The sequence below is a fragment of the Rhagoletis pomonella genome, unplaced genomic scaffold, assembly GCF_013731165.1.
Source record: "Rhagoletis pomonella isolate Grant_MI unplaced genomic scaffold, Rhpom_1.0 Rhpom_scaffold_02343, whole genome shotgun sequence".
Lineage (NCBI taxonomy): Eukaryota > Metazoa > Arthropoda > Insecta > Diptera > Tephritidae > Rhagoletis > Rhagoletis pomonella.
Window position 1 is genome coordinate 7560 of NW_023460897.1, and position 13658 is coordinate 21217.

The 13658-nt window shown below is 39.3% G+C and overlaps 1 long non-coding RNA gene across 1 annotated transcript; it reads left to right on the forward strand.

Annotated features, from left to right (window-relative positions):
* Positions 1-5435: 5435 nt before the first annotated feature.
* On the forward strand, positions 5436-6892 carry LOC118753311. Its single transcript, XR_004994795.1, has 3 exons — positions 5436-5563; positions 5785-6025; positions 6080-6892. It is a non-coding gene; the product is annotated as an uncharacterized LOC118753311 (long non-coding RNA).
* The last annotated feature ends 6766 nt before the right edge of the window (positions 6893-13658 follow it).

Here is a 13658-nt window from a genome sequence, read left to right on the forward strand (position 1 = left end):
GATGAATGATGATTCAATACTTCAAAAGTCCACAATAACACAAAACAAATATGGTAATTTTTATGAATTCGCATTCAAGAAGTTAGCCGAAATATTTGTTTCTTTTAATACTGCGTCAAAAGCTACAAATAGATTTAAACCCAATTATTATTTCGGAAATATATAGCACTTATACATATAGACTTTGCTATATTCCGGTTTTATTCCTAACTTATAGTTCCTCACGAATTTCACAAATGCGCACTTTAGTTAATAAAGCACGAATTGTTTAGTTCACGAGATAGTATAAATTAGATGGATTTAATTTTATCAGAACTGGTTGAAATGCGAATGGCTGAAATTAGGATGCGCCATGAATCAAAAAGACAAGATCACGACAGCAGAAGAGTGGCCCGTTATAATCGCACTTATGAAAAAAGTAGGACGATTTTGACATAAGCCGTTTGTTTACATTTGTTCGTTGTTTACAATTTGGTGGTGGCTTTTTACTGCAATTTTCTTAATTTTCGCTTGTGACAACGTGTGCACACATAAGGTAAAGAATAATTTAACACAACGACATGATTTATAGGAGAATTTGCATAATAAAAATGATTATTCATGCGTTCAACAATTACGCGTTTTTTTTTGTTCTCTTCGTTGTTTACTTCTTACAACAAAGATGGCGTCGAGATTTCAACAGCTAGAAAATAACTTTTTTCTTTCTTTCCTTAAGGCGTGATCTTGTGTCTTTCGTTCATGGGATGCGCGATGTTAACCGATGCATAGGAACACGAACTTCGATACGATACGATACCATATCGATACTTTTGGCATTCGATACCGATATTTTCTACTCGATAGTTTTAAGACGATATTTTTTGGAATCGAGTACCAGAACCCTAGTATCGTATCGAATGTCATAAACTCACATTCCAACAATGAGGGGAAAAAATTTTGGAATTAAAAAAAACGTGCTAAATTGAAAAAAATACGCATATGAAAGAGCACCAACCCAACTCGTTTTAAATTTGAGTATATACGTTATAAAATATGTGGTTGTGAAGTGCACAGATGCTTTTCGTAATTAAGAAGAAAAAAAATTAATTTTATGTTCCGTCTGATGGGAACTGAACCCGGACCCTCTTGGCCGCAACTAATTGTATCAAGCGTCTTTGCGCACTCAGCTACAGCCATACATGTAAAGGTGTTTTCAAATGTTGAGTTTGAATCAACATCACAGCGCGCGATTAGTGCATTATGCCATACCATGTATGTGTATGTGTGTTGTCACCGCTGTGCATGCTTTGTATACATATACCTTCTTAAATACATATGTATGAATTTAAGCATCCGAGACGTGCAAAACGCCATTCGTGTAGTGAAAAATGCTTAATTTTAGTATGGGAGTATTTGAATTGAATATTTCCATTATATGTACATTGTGTATGTATCATGGAAAAATCTAATTGGTTAAGACTTTTCACTTGATTTTAATACGAACATTTTTAAACGGTAATTAATGTTTAAGGCAACACCTCAATCTCTACGTGTTGTAATAATAATAAAGTCCGGCGCTTACACAAAATGTTAGTATTTGGCCGAACTTCTCCTCCGATTTGTCGCGTGGGCCTTAATGTTGTGGCACAAAGGGGGTGCCTACAGTTTTATGTCGACTCTGAACGGCGATTGTATTTTATGGGAAGCTGTTTTTCATTTTCAAGAGTTGCGCACTTCTAACCACTACACCCCAGCGGCCTACATGCGAAACCTATATTCAGATAAATTTTTTGGATTTTGGTATCGATATTTGGAATATCGAGTCTTTTTATTCCGATATTAATTTGGTAGCCGATATTTTTACAGGATAATTTAAATGAGTACCTTATCGATACTTTCGGTTCGATATCGTGTCCCTACCGATGCATCGGAAACATCGATGTTTCCAATAGAGGTGGAAAAATATCGACTACACTAAAAGCTGTGACAGACGGCAAAGCTTATACATATAATCTGGCATACATATGCGCATAATAATTTTGACCTCACAGACGACAGTTATGCGGATAAACGAGCCGCAAGGTCGTGGGTTCGAGTCCCACGGCCAATTAAATTTTCATTTTTTTTTTATTTTTTTTTTCATTCTTTTTTTATAAGTTCTATATTTTTTTTTACGTTGCTTTCAGTTAGTTGTTGTTGACTTTTTATTAAAATTCAACTCTAAAAATTTAAATTAACTGATAGTAAAATAAAAAAAGTGATATAAAATAAAGCAAATGAAAACAAAATAAAGTAAAATTAAATATATAGATCAAATAAAATAAAAAATATATAAAATAAATAATAAAAACAAACAAAAATTTCGCAATCGCTCTAACCGAGGATCGAACCTGGCAGCTACAGGCTTGTAGCCCGTAACTCTTACCACTCGGCTACCGCGGACGCGCTTTGTTTGTTTACTTGTACAAAAGACAACAGCTGACCAGTGTTGTCAACGAAAACTGCCCGGATCCGAGTTAATTCCCAAAAATTTCGTGCATTTGTTCGGCTGCTTATGCGCATTTTAAAGAGGAAAATGCACGAGTCAAAGCAAATAAAGGCTGTTTATGCAAATAATCGAGCCCGTTTGTCAACCGTATAACGATACATTGATGGTTTGTGTTACAGGCTAACCTAATATTCGCGGCTTGCGTTTTGGTACGCACGCCGTCGAATTTGTTTTTTTGCGTCACCCGAAATTGGCTTGCGTGCGTTTGCATTTGATTTCATTGAGCGAAACGGCAAATAAAAATGTCACGCAGAACAAAAATTGGAAATTGAGTTAGCTTCATACGCACGCCGTTCAATTTCGGTTGGTCCCATACAAGTTGTATGTGCATGAGAAATTTTTGACAGTAAATTGGCGGCGTGCGTGAATATTAGGTTAGCCTGTTAGCAAAATATACTATCGATGTTTTAAAACCATCGATACTATCGTCTGTTATCAAGACCGATAAAACACAAAATTGCGCTGATGTGAAATTCGGTAGAGTACTATGTTCAAGCAAGCATCCAATTAGTTAATTAAGAGCATTTCAGCAATTAAACCCCTAATTCCATCAACATTAGCCTTATAAAAACTGAAACAATTAGCTGCCAATAAGTAACTACCCTGCAAAAAACGGCTGGCAATATTAGCTCGGATCCAATACTTTTCGTGAAAAATCCTGTAAAACTGTCAAACAGCAAAATTACTCTCTGAAGTGAGAGTAAAAAGTGAGTAACAACAAAAAGTACGACAACAAAAAATCCATTTTTCCTGTAAAAACGTCAACCAGAGATTGCTTGACACTTTTCATGATTTTACCAGAAGAAAAAGTTCGGGTAAAATCTTGCACCTTCATTCTCTACACAACTCTCCAAAAGTCGCTCTCATTTACAGGATTTTGGAGTACGGGAACATTTTTCCTGCAACTTCCTGCAAGTTCGTGTAAAATCCTGTAAGTTCATGGAGTACTGGATCAGAACTATTGAAAGGAAACTATCGATTGTACGCTCAAATACATGTGTACATACATAAGGTTTGTATAGTAACTTCTCCAGTAAAACATTGTAGCCAGAGCGTAAAAGCAAAATAGAGCGTAAAATTTACAAGAAGAGAAAACTAGCAGAAAAAGTTACTGAACGCAAAACTAGTAAAAACTTGCAAGTGAATAGTTGTTGCACCCTTTTGATATTATGCTGTAAACATTTTACTATTTATAAATCAGTTTTAAACTCTTTGCTTTTCACACAAGCACTTACACAGTCTAGTACATCATTAATATTTTGATTTCCACTCATTTTACTTTTGTTTGTGCTAAACCAAATCAACAAATGGCGGCTTTTGACATTTATTCTTCTTCTTCTTCTGCTAGCTAATTTATACTAGTAAAAATTTCACTAGCAAGAATTTGCAGCTCTCCCGTGTTATTACGCTGTAAATTCAGTGCCCTCTTGTAAATTTTTTGGGTTATCATACACTTTTCCAGTAAAAATTTGCAGGTTCCAGTACAAATTAGTACTGACTATTGGTTATACTATACATACATCAAAGAAAATTTTACTTCATTGTTAGTGATAGAACTTTTTAGAAAAGTATCGATACTAGTACTCATATAGAATACTCTAAAAAAGTATCGATGTCAGTACTCATATTTGCAAAAAAGTATCGATAATGCTCGTACTTCCAAGTATTCTCAAAGCAAACGTAAAAAGTAAACAGAAATCAGATTGTTTTGCTTTTTTCGTCTCTTCCTATTTGTAAATTGAATAGTCACTGCTCTTAGTATTTAGTTTTAATCTGATCTAAAGGAATTTTTGGAATAAACTTCCGATAAATTAGTTTTACAAGCGTAAATTAATTGTTTATAGCAAAAAGCCTATTTCCAAGTTTTTAAATGCGAATATTTTATTGTTTAGGGTTATTGTTTGACGCGTACATGTATTTATATATAACTTTACTTTGAAAATGAAATGTAAATGTAGAAGACGAGAAGCAAATATGGTGAAGCCCATTCTGTATTGAAAAGATAAGCTCTCTTTTATAAAAATTTCCTTCAAGAATGGGCTGGATTTCACAACGAAGGTAGAATACATGGGTTAACGATGGCTGCCTTATGCTGGAGAGTGGCCAAGTTGTCGAGCCGGAAGATTATCTCTTCCACCATTCATTATCAAAGGGGAGGCAAGATGTTCGTTTTTTAATTATTCAAACATTTTTACCTGAAGCCAATGTTGAAATGACCGCTACATTTTCTTCTAGGTTGTGTAAAAATTTCATAACTGTGTTAATTACCAGGAGCTCACTAGAACTAAATATGTATTAATTATCTATTAGTATGGGAGTATACATATCGTCGCCCGTATGCCATAAACATGAATGTGTCAAAATTAACATTTTGGGAAATCAAGTAAATATTTTTTTTTCGACAATTAGCTCTACACTTATTCAATTGAAATGCTAAAATATTTACTTTCCGTGTGCGCATGTTATTCTGGGTTTTGGTATAACATAGAAAATCCAAAGATTAACCAAGTCAACCCAATAACTCAAAACTGATAAATTTGCACATTCATGCTTCTGGCATGAGGGTGACGTTATGTGAATTAAAAACTTTAAAGGCGTATTTTTCGGGTTTTCGGTTTTGGAGTTATGAAAATACTGAAGTAAATGAGCTTTATGTTCGTTTTCATAACATTCATATTGGATATTGAAGTTAATATTCGAACGTTCGCCATAATATTTATTGGGTAATTAAAAAAAATTTACTTAGAAAAGTTCTTAACTCGTCGATACTTTTCGGCATTCGCGATATTTACTCAGTACTTGTGAAAAAGTATCGAGTTCTTGATACTACTCGGTACTCATGAAAAGTATCGATATTCTGTACTCGGTACTCGTATCGTTCTATCACTATTCATTGTTAGCTGTGGTGCAAAATATAAAAGAAGTCCGTGAATTTAAAGAAACGATTAATAAAAATCAGTGTATTTAATTTGTATATAAAAAATTTAGCAAAAAAACCTTTTTTCCTCTATGTGGATAGAACAGAAAAAATTTGAGGTCAGTGCGTTTAGGAGGCAATAACAAAGAACGTAGATAACAAGAAGGGACAACTCGTTATTTTTGTAGCGAAAGTGCCCAACAGGGGCGTGCCTTCTCTTTTGCCCTAGTGCATTTTTTGATTGGATGAAAAGAGAAGGCACGCCCCTGTTGCGCCCTTTCGCCACAATTATAACGAGTTGTCCCTTCTTGTTATCTACGTTCTTTGGCAATAACTACAGTGCTGAAATACAACGCCGACGTGGAACTCCAGCAGAACATAGGAATGGAGGCAGAAGAAGGAAACGGCGCTGAGGAATTTGGAATTTGATTAGCGACGAAAATTCAGACCCCAATAAAAAATTAGAAGAATTTTCTGAGCTCGGAAGCTCTGGAAAGCATAAACAAAATAAAATTGTATTTTTTAATTTGGGTTCATGTATTTTTGGATATTTCGCTGCCATCTATTCACTAATTTATCAAGTATTTAGAAGTTAAAATAGTGACCAGGAAAATCACTAATTATTTTTCCAATAGTTTCATCGCTAAATTCACTTGTACTTCACCAACTAGATGACATGTTTAAGCGAGTGAACATACTGTAAGGCCGCTACAACAACAACAACAACTGTAAGGGAAATGCGCCCATGTGTGTGCACACGCCCGGAGAAGTGGTTACTCTTTTCCCAAGCACATACAAAACTGATGATCGAATGATACTATATTTTTTTCTTCGAGTGTATTCATGATTAAATAATACAAGGTTGGATAACCTGGCAGTTGTCTCGCTCCCACATTCTGCTTTAGCCTGTGTTGCTTTCTTTTTTGATTTGTAGAAACTACTACTAAAATACAAGGAGAAATATTGTCTTCGTAAAAAAAGTTCAACAGGCAACACTGCCGATATTTTCATCGATTGTTTCGCGAAAATTGATTTTCTTATTGCGCAAATTCAAGTAGGTATGGCAAAAAAATAAAAAATAATAAAACTATTTTGAACTAAAACAATAATTTACACATTGTCACGTACACGTTACCGCCCCTTGTGTGTCGCTATCATTGTGGCGGCCCTAGCTAGCTCTGAAATTGTGTGGCCGTGGTTCTCAACCCTTGCCACAATGAAGCAGACTGGAAGTTACGCGTCGTTCATCCACATGCTTTTGTCAATAGGAAGCCCACCCGTCCATGGACCGCTCATTTCAGACGTCGTCTCGCGGTCTCCCTGTTGTTCTACTCCAATTGCCCACTAACTCACCCTTTTGTCATCTTCCCCTCCCTCCGAAATAAATTAGTCCCTCATATTAAATTTTTTTTCAATTTCGAATATACAAGAGAAATTTTATTGACTAACATGGAACTAATTGTGTAAATTTAAACAATAAATAAGAAATTTAAACAAAAGTTATAAAAATTCACAAAGAAAATATCAACATCAAAAATTATTTATATGTATCGCCACCATCAAAAAAAAGGGACCAAACAAGTATATTACAGTCCATAGAACTTAACAAAAAGACACGGTAAACCTATCACCCTACCAAAAAGAGCTCTTTTTTTTGTCGGTATACAGGTGTTTCCGGGAGCCGGATGTTCTCCGCTCAGATTAATGATTATCTACCTTGTTGGGTTCTTTTACTGACGGAAAAAAAAGCAGCAACAGAAGGAAACTTATGCTAACATAAAGAATATCGCGAAATACCACGGTTAACGCGCAAATAAACATACATATATATGTGTATCAGTAAAATACATGTATAAAGACTAAACTAAAATACGAAAAATTAAACTAGCTCTATGTCACGTTGGGGCACCGAAATTGCGCATATGGAAACTGTGCATTTAGACATTATTTCGGTTTCAACCGAAACTGTGCATGTATGCTTTATTTCGGTTTTTACCATATGCATTATTTCGGTTTTAAACCGAAACTGTGCATGTATGCATTACTTCGTTTTTTTTCATATGCATTATTTCGCTTTTAAAACGAAAGTATGCATATGCATAATTTCGGTATTTTCTCATATGCATTATTTCGGTTTTCAACCGAAACTGTGCATGTATGCATTATTTCGGGTTTTTCATATGCATTATTTCGGTTTTCAACCGAAACTGTGCACGCATGCATTATTTCGGTTTTTGTTATATGCATTATTTCGGTTTTCAACCGAAACTGTGCATGTATGCATACCTTCGTCTTTCACATATGCATTATTTCGGTTTTCATCCGAAACTGTGCATGTATGCTTTATTTCGGTTTTTGTTATATGCATTATTTCGGTTTTCTAACGAAAGTGTGCATATGGATAATTTCGTTTTTTCCAATATGAATTATTTACTTCTACTTAGTAAGGGTTTTAATCCCTAAGCGCGGCTGAAAGCCGCCTACGCAGAGGAAAGTTCTGCGCAAAAATACGTCCGCCCTTCATTTCCGGCAATACAGAAAGGAGAATTCTACTTAGTAAGGGTTATAATCCCTAAGCGCGGCCGAAGGCCGCCTACGCAGAAAGAAGTTCTGCGCAAAAGTACTTCCGGCCCCCTTTTCCGGCAACACAGAAAGGAGAATTCTACTTAGTAAGGGTTATAATCCCTAAGCGCGGCCGAAGGCCGCCTACGCAGAGAGAAGTTCTGCGCAAAAATACTTCCGCCCTTCTTTTCCGGCAACACAGAAAGGAGAATTCTACTTAGTAAGGGTTATAATCCCTAAGCGCGGCCGAAGGCCGCCTACGCAGAAAGAAGTTCTGCGCAAAAATACTTCCGGCCCCCTTTTCCGGTAACACAGAAAGGAGAATTCTACTTAGTAAGGGTTATAATCCCTAAGTGCGGCCGAAGGCCGCCTACGCAGAAAGAAGTTCTGCGCAAAAATACTTCCGGTCCCCTTTTGCGGCAACACAGAAAGGAGAATTCTACTTAGTAAGGGTTATAATCCCTAAGCGCGGCCGAAGCCACCTACGCAGAAAGAAGTTCTGCGCAAAAATACTTCCGGTCCCCTTTTCCGGCAACACAGAAAGGAGAATTCTACTTAGTAAGGGTTATAATCCCTAAGCGCGGCCGAAGGCCGCCTACGCAGAAAGAAGTTCTGCGCAAAAATACCTCCGGTCCCCTTTTGCGGCAACAGAGAAAGGAGAATTCTACTTAGTAAGGGTTATAATCCCTAAGCGCGGCCGAAGGCCGCCTACGCAGAAAGAAGTTCTGCGCAAAAATACTTCCGGCCCCCTTTTCCGGCAACACAGAAAGGAGAATTCTGCTTAGTAAGGGTTATAATCCCTAAGCGCGGCCGAAGCCCGCCTACTCAGAAAGAAGTTCGTTTTCATGTATGCACTATTTCGGTTTTTGTCATATGCATTACTTCGGTTTTGAGTCGAAACTGTGCATGTATGCATTACTTCGGTTTTTGTCATATGCATTATTTCGGTTTTGAATCGAAACTGTGCATGTATGCATTACTTCGTTTTTCTCATATGCGTTATTTCGGTTTTCAAACGAAAGTGTGCATGTATGCATTATTTCGGGTTTTTCATATTCATTATTTCGGTTTTCAACCGAAACTGTGCATATATGCATTATTTCGGTATTTTTCATATGCATTATTTCGGTTTTCAAACGAAAGAGTGCATATGCATAGTTTCGGTTTTTCTAATATGCATTATTGCGGTTTTTAACCGAAACTGTGCATATATGCATTATTTCGGTTTTTTTCATATGCATTATTTCGGTTTTCAGCCGAAACTGTGCATATATGCATTATTTCGGTTTTTTTCGTATGCATTATTTCGGTTTTTTTCATATGCATTATTTCGTATGCACAGTTTCCATATGCACAATTTCAGGGTGCCGTCACGTTGTGTATTTCACTTTGGACCGCTTCTTCGCTAATAGGATTTTTTTTCTTTTTTATGGTTTATGGGATTGTGGTGGTCGTCTCGGCTGACCAGAACCATGAACTCCGAATTCCTCCGATATTCCTATTTTGGAGCTTTTCGCTCGCGTGAGCCATAAAATCGCATAAAGCTTTTGTACAAATGGAATACCTTAACCCTAGCACTCACCAGCGAGTTGTGCCGCGCCCTACTGCCTTTGCGTACAACATTCAAAATTCCTGGGCGTGCAATCGAATAACTTCCTGGCACACTGGGAACACACAAAAAATTACTCTTTTTTTTATCCTAATGTTAGAATCCGTTGGGATTAGTTCAATTGCTTCCGGACGAGAATCTGCTCCTCCTCAATCCTCGGGTTGAGCTCACTCCTCCTCCGGGCCAATACTGCCGGCCACGATCGAACCAACGGGCTTCCTCTGCTTCGTTTGGTGTAACCAACACACGCGCCGTTTATATATATATTTTTTTTTTTTTGAGGTTTTACAATTTTTTATCAAAAACTTCTTTGTCGCCCGAGAATGCCCATGCCTGCGCGAGAGTCGGGGCAGTTAACGTTTCAGTTCACACCGCAATCTTATCCTTACGGTCCACTGTGGACTCCTTTATATAGCCTTGTTTCTACCGCCATCCGTTTTAACCACCGTTTTCCGTAATCCGACCCGTTCGCCCTATATCTGTCTCTCTCCTAATGATTTACTCGGCTCTCCGAATGGCCCTTTCCAATCTGGCAACATTTTTCCTTAAAAGCTTTACAATTTCCCTTTTGGGACTTTTGCTGAGTTTGACATTTGTCGATCGACACAGAGATGGCAACCAACGAAAACATCAGGTAAATAAGGATGGGGATTTTACTAATTTCATTAATTTTTATTTATTTTCAGCTGTTCCGGCGGTCCATGGGTAGCTACTAGGGACCTTCAACAAACGCCCGACGTGGGGAACACCCACCCCTGACACGGTCTCCTGCTTCGAGAGCTCAGCCGGGCATGTGTTATGCGCATGTGCTCTTACATATGGAAGGATTACGGGATGTTTATTAGCCTTCTTTTTATGGTGGAAATTTACTTTGTGAGCCATTTCAGGTCCTTCGTGCTACGTTTTGGCTGATTGCTTCCTCCCCAGACGACTTGAACCTCATCGCCGGAGAGATCGCCGAGATGGAATACCCTACTGCTTAATGTCTTTTGCATGCCAAGCGCCCAGGCTTTTTCCTGCAAGCGATTCCAACAGGTACACGTTGTTCCCGAGTGCTTTCCTTACGCGGCATTTGGTGAATTTTTTGCAAAACTTCGAATTGATGTTATTTTTAAAGTCGCTTAGAACAAAGTTACGCTTATAGACTTCTTGTCCGGGCCTAAAACGAATCGCGCGTATTTTTTTGTTATAACGCGCCGAATTTGTCTCATAAGCTTCGTGCAGCTTTCCTTTGACCTATTCGCGCATGAGTATGATTTTGTCGCTAGTATCTAACAAGAAAATTTCATTGTCACTAAGGCTAGACAACTTCCTGGCCAATGCGTAGTCGGCACCATTAGTGAACATATTCGTGCCAAATAACGCGAAGTAAGGGGACACTCCCGTCGAGGAATGCACTGCACTTCGAAGAGCACACTCTATTTCGGAGAGATATAAATCCCAATCGCGATGGTCTTTCTTCAGGTATGACCGGATGGCAGCCAACACAGATTGATTAACTCTTTCTGACGCATTCGATTGCGGAGCATAATACGCCGTCTTCATGTGTTTGACTCCATAGGCCTGTAGTAGCTGTGAGAACTGCTTGGACTGAAATTGTTTGCCGTTGTCGGAATGTATTGTCTCCGGGACTCCGAACTTGTGGAAGATCTCCTCTGTGAGTAACTTCACCACGTTGCTAGCGGTGGCCTCGCGCATCGCTTTCAAAAACGTGAACTTGGAGAAGTGGTCCACTACAATAAAAATATAACTATTACCTCGCTTTGATCTAGGATATTTGCCGAGAAAGTCGATATATGACTTTTGGAAGGGACGAACCGTGACTACTTCGCTTCCTATGCTTGGTTTTAAGACCGTATTGCTTGGTTTCGCCTCTTTACATATTTGGCAATTTCGTACAAAGTTGCGGACTTGCACTACCATGTTTGGCCAGTAATACAACCGGCGTAAGCGACTCAACGTCTTACTCATCCCCCCGTGTGCGGTGATTTCCGAGCAGTGCGCGTTTTCTATGAGGGTTGAGGTTAGCGCCTCTGGAACCCATAGCTTCCATTCGTTTTCCTCTATTTCAATATTGTTGACCAACGCTTTCTTGAACACTAATCCATCCTCCACCTTCAGATCCGGCAGTCTCTCAGCGTTAGCTTGAATCGTATTCATTCACGTGGTACTCTTGGGATTCAAATTCCACAGTGTCCATATTAGCAATTGGGGAATTCGCGACTTCCTCGATGCAGCTCGAAAGTGTGTCGGCGACTATATTGTCAGAGCCCTTGCGGTGCTCGATTTCAAAATCAAAGGTTTGTAGTTGTAGAGACCATCTGGCGAGTCTGCCGCTTAAGTCTTTCAGCGACATCAGCCGCTTTAAACTAGCGTGGTCCGTTACCACAGTAAAGGGCATCAGCTCTATATATGGCCGGAACTTCTTGACGGCCATTACCGCCGCGAGACATTCTTTTTCGGTGACACTGTAGTTGCGCTGACAGTCATTCAGTTTTTGGGAGAAGTACGCGATGGGCTTCTCCGATCCGTCAATTTCTTTCTGGTACAGCACCGCGCCCACACCGTAATCGGACGCGTCACATTGGACAAAGAAACGCTTTGAAAAGTCGGGGTGTCTAAGCACAGGTGCGCTCGTGAGCGCTCTTTTTAAGTCATTGAACGCTTTCAAAGCTGGCGTGCTCATCGCAAATTTCTTACCCTTCTTCAATGTATCTGTTAAAGGGGCTGCTATCGTGGCAAAGTCTTTGATAAAGCGTCTATACCATCCGGCAGTTCCAAGGAAACTTCGCACTTGTTTGATGGTTTTAGGCACGGGAATATTTTGAATTGCTTTGCTCTTTTCTGGGTCGGTCTTAAGCATCCCCCGCCTACAATATACCCGAGGTAAGGCAACTCTTTAAAACAAAATTTTGATTTAGTTAATCCTATCGTTAAATTTGCTTCTTTTAGACAGGTGGCTACTTTGCTTAGGATTTGGATATGGGAGTCGAAATCTGGTGCAATGATGAGCAAGTCATCCAGATATATAAAAACATTCGCCTTGAGTCTCTGCGGTATAACGCGGTCCATTAATCGGCATAATCTTTGCGCAGCGTTACATAACCCAAACGGCATGGTCACAAATTGATACAGAGGCCGGCCGGGTACGGTGAATGCGGTATATGGCTTGGATGTATCCTCCAGTTCGATCTGCCAAAATGCAAATTTTAAATCAACGCTGCTTATATAATGTGTGTCGTCAATGCGGCTAAGTATGCCTTCAATATTCTGCAACGGGTACGCGTCTTTCACCGTCACAGCGTTAAGTTTGCGTGCGTCGAGGCAAAACCGATTTTTGCCAGGTTTTCTGACGATCGTGGTGCGGTTACTCCACGGACTTTCGCTTTCCTCGATCACGCCCAGCTCTAACATCTTATCGACTTCTTCGTACACAATAGCTTGCATCGCTGGTGACAGAGGGTAGTGGCGATCCTTGATTGGCACGGCATCATCGATCAGCTTGATGGCGTGTTTCTCCAGGTGAGTTCGTCCTAACCCATGCTCTTCGTACGTCCTGAAGGCGCTTACCACCTGCTCCAACCGTTGTTTCTGCTCTGGTGAGAGTGTATGCAGAATACGCCGCTCATTTTTGTCTTCTTCGGAGACCATATCATGTTCTAGTTTGCTAAAATCGATTTCATCCGCCGCTATTACCTCCGGGGCCAATTGAAAAGCTCGCCAGAAATCTACTCCTAGGTAAATATTTTGCTCGAGATAGGGGCATACAAAAAAAGTTATATTATGTTCTACATTTCTATATTTTACGGGGAGAGTGAGTTTGCCTAGCACGTTATGCATGCGTCCGCCGGCGGTTTTGACGGAGGAGACGTAACGTTCCACTGATGCTCCTAATTCTTCTACAAGCTCACGGCAGCCTCGGCCGAGAATGCTAACTGATGCCCCTGTATCTAGCAATCCGCGTTTACGGATACCTTCGATTTCTATTTCCGCGTTAACTCGCGGATCACATTTTTCTATACTTCTGATGGACGCCACTACTT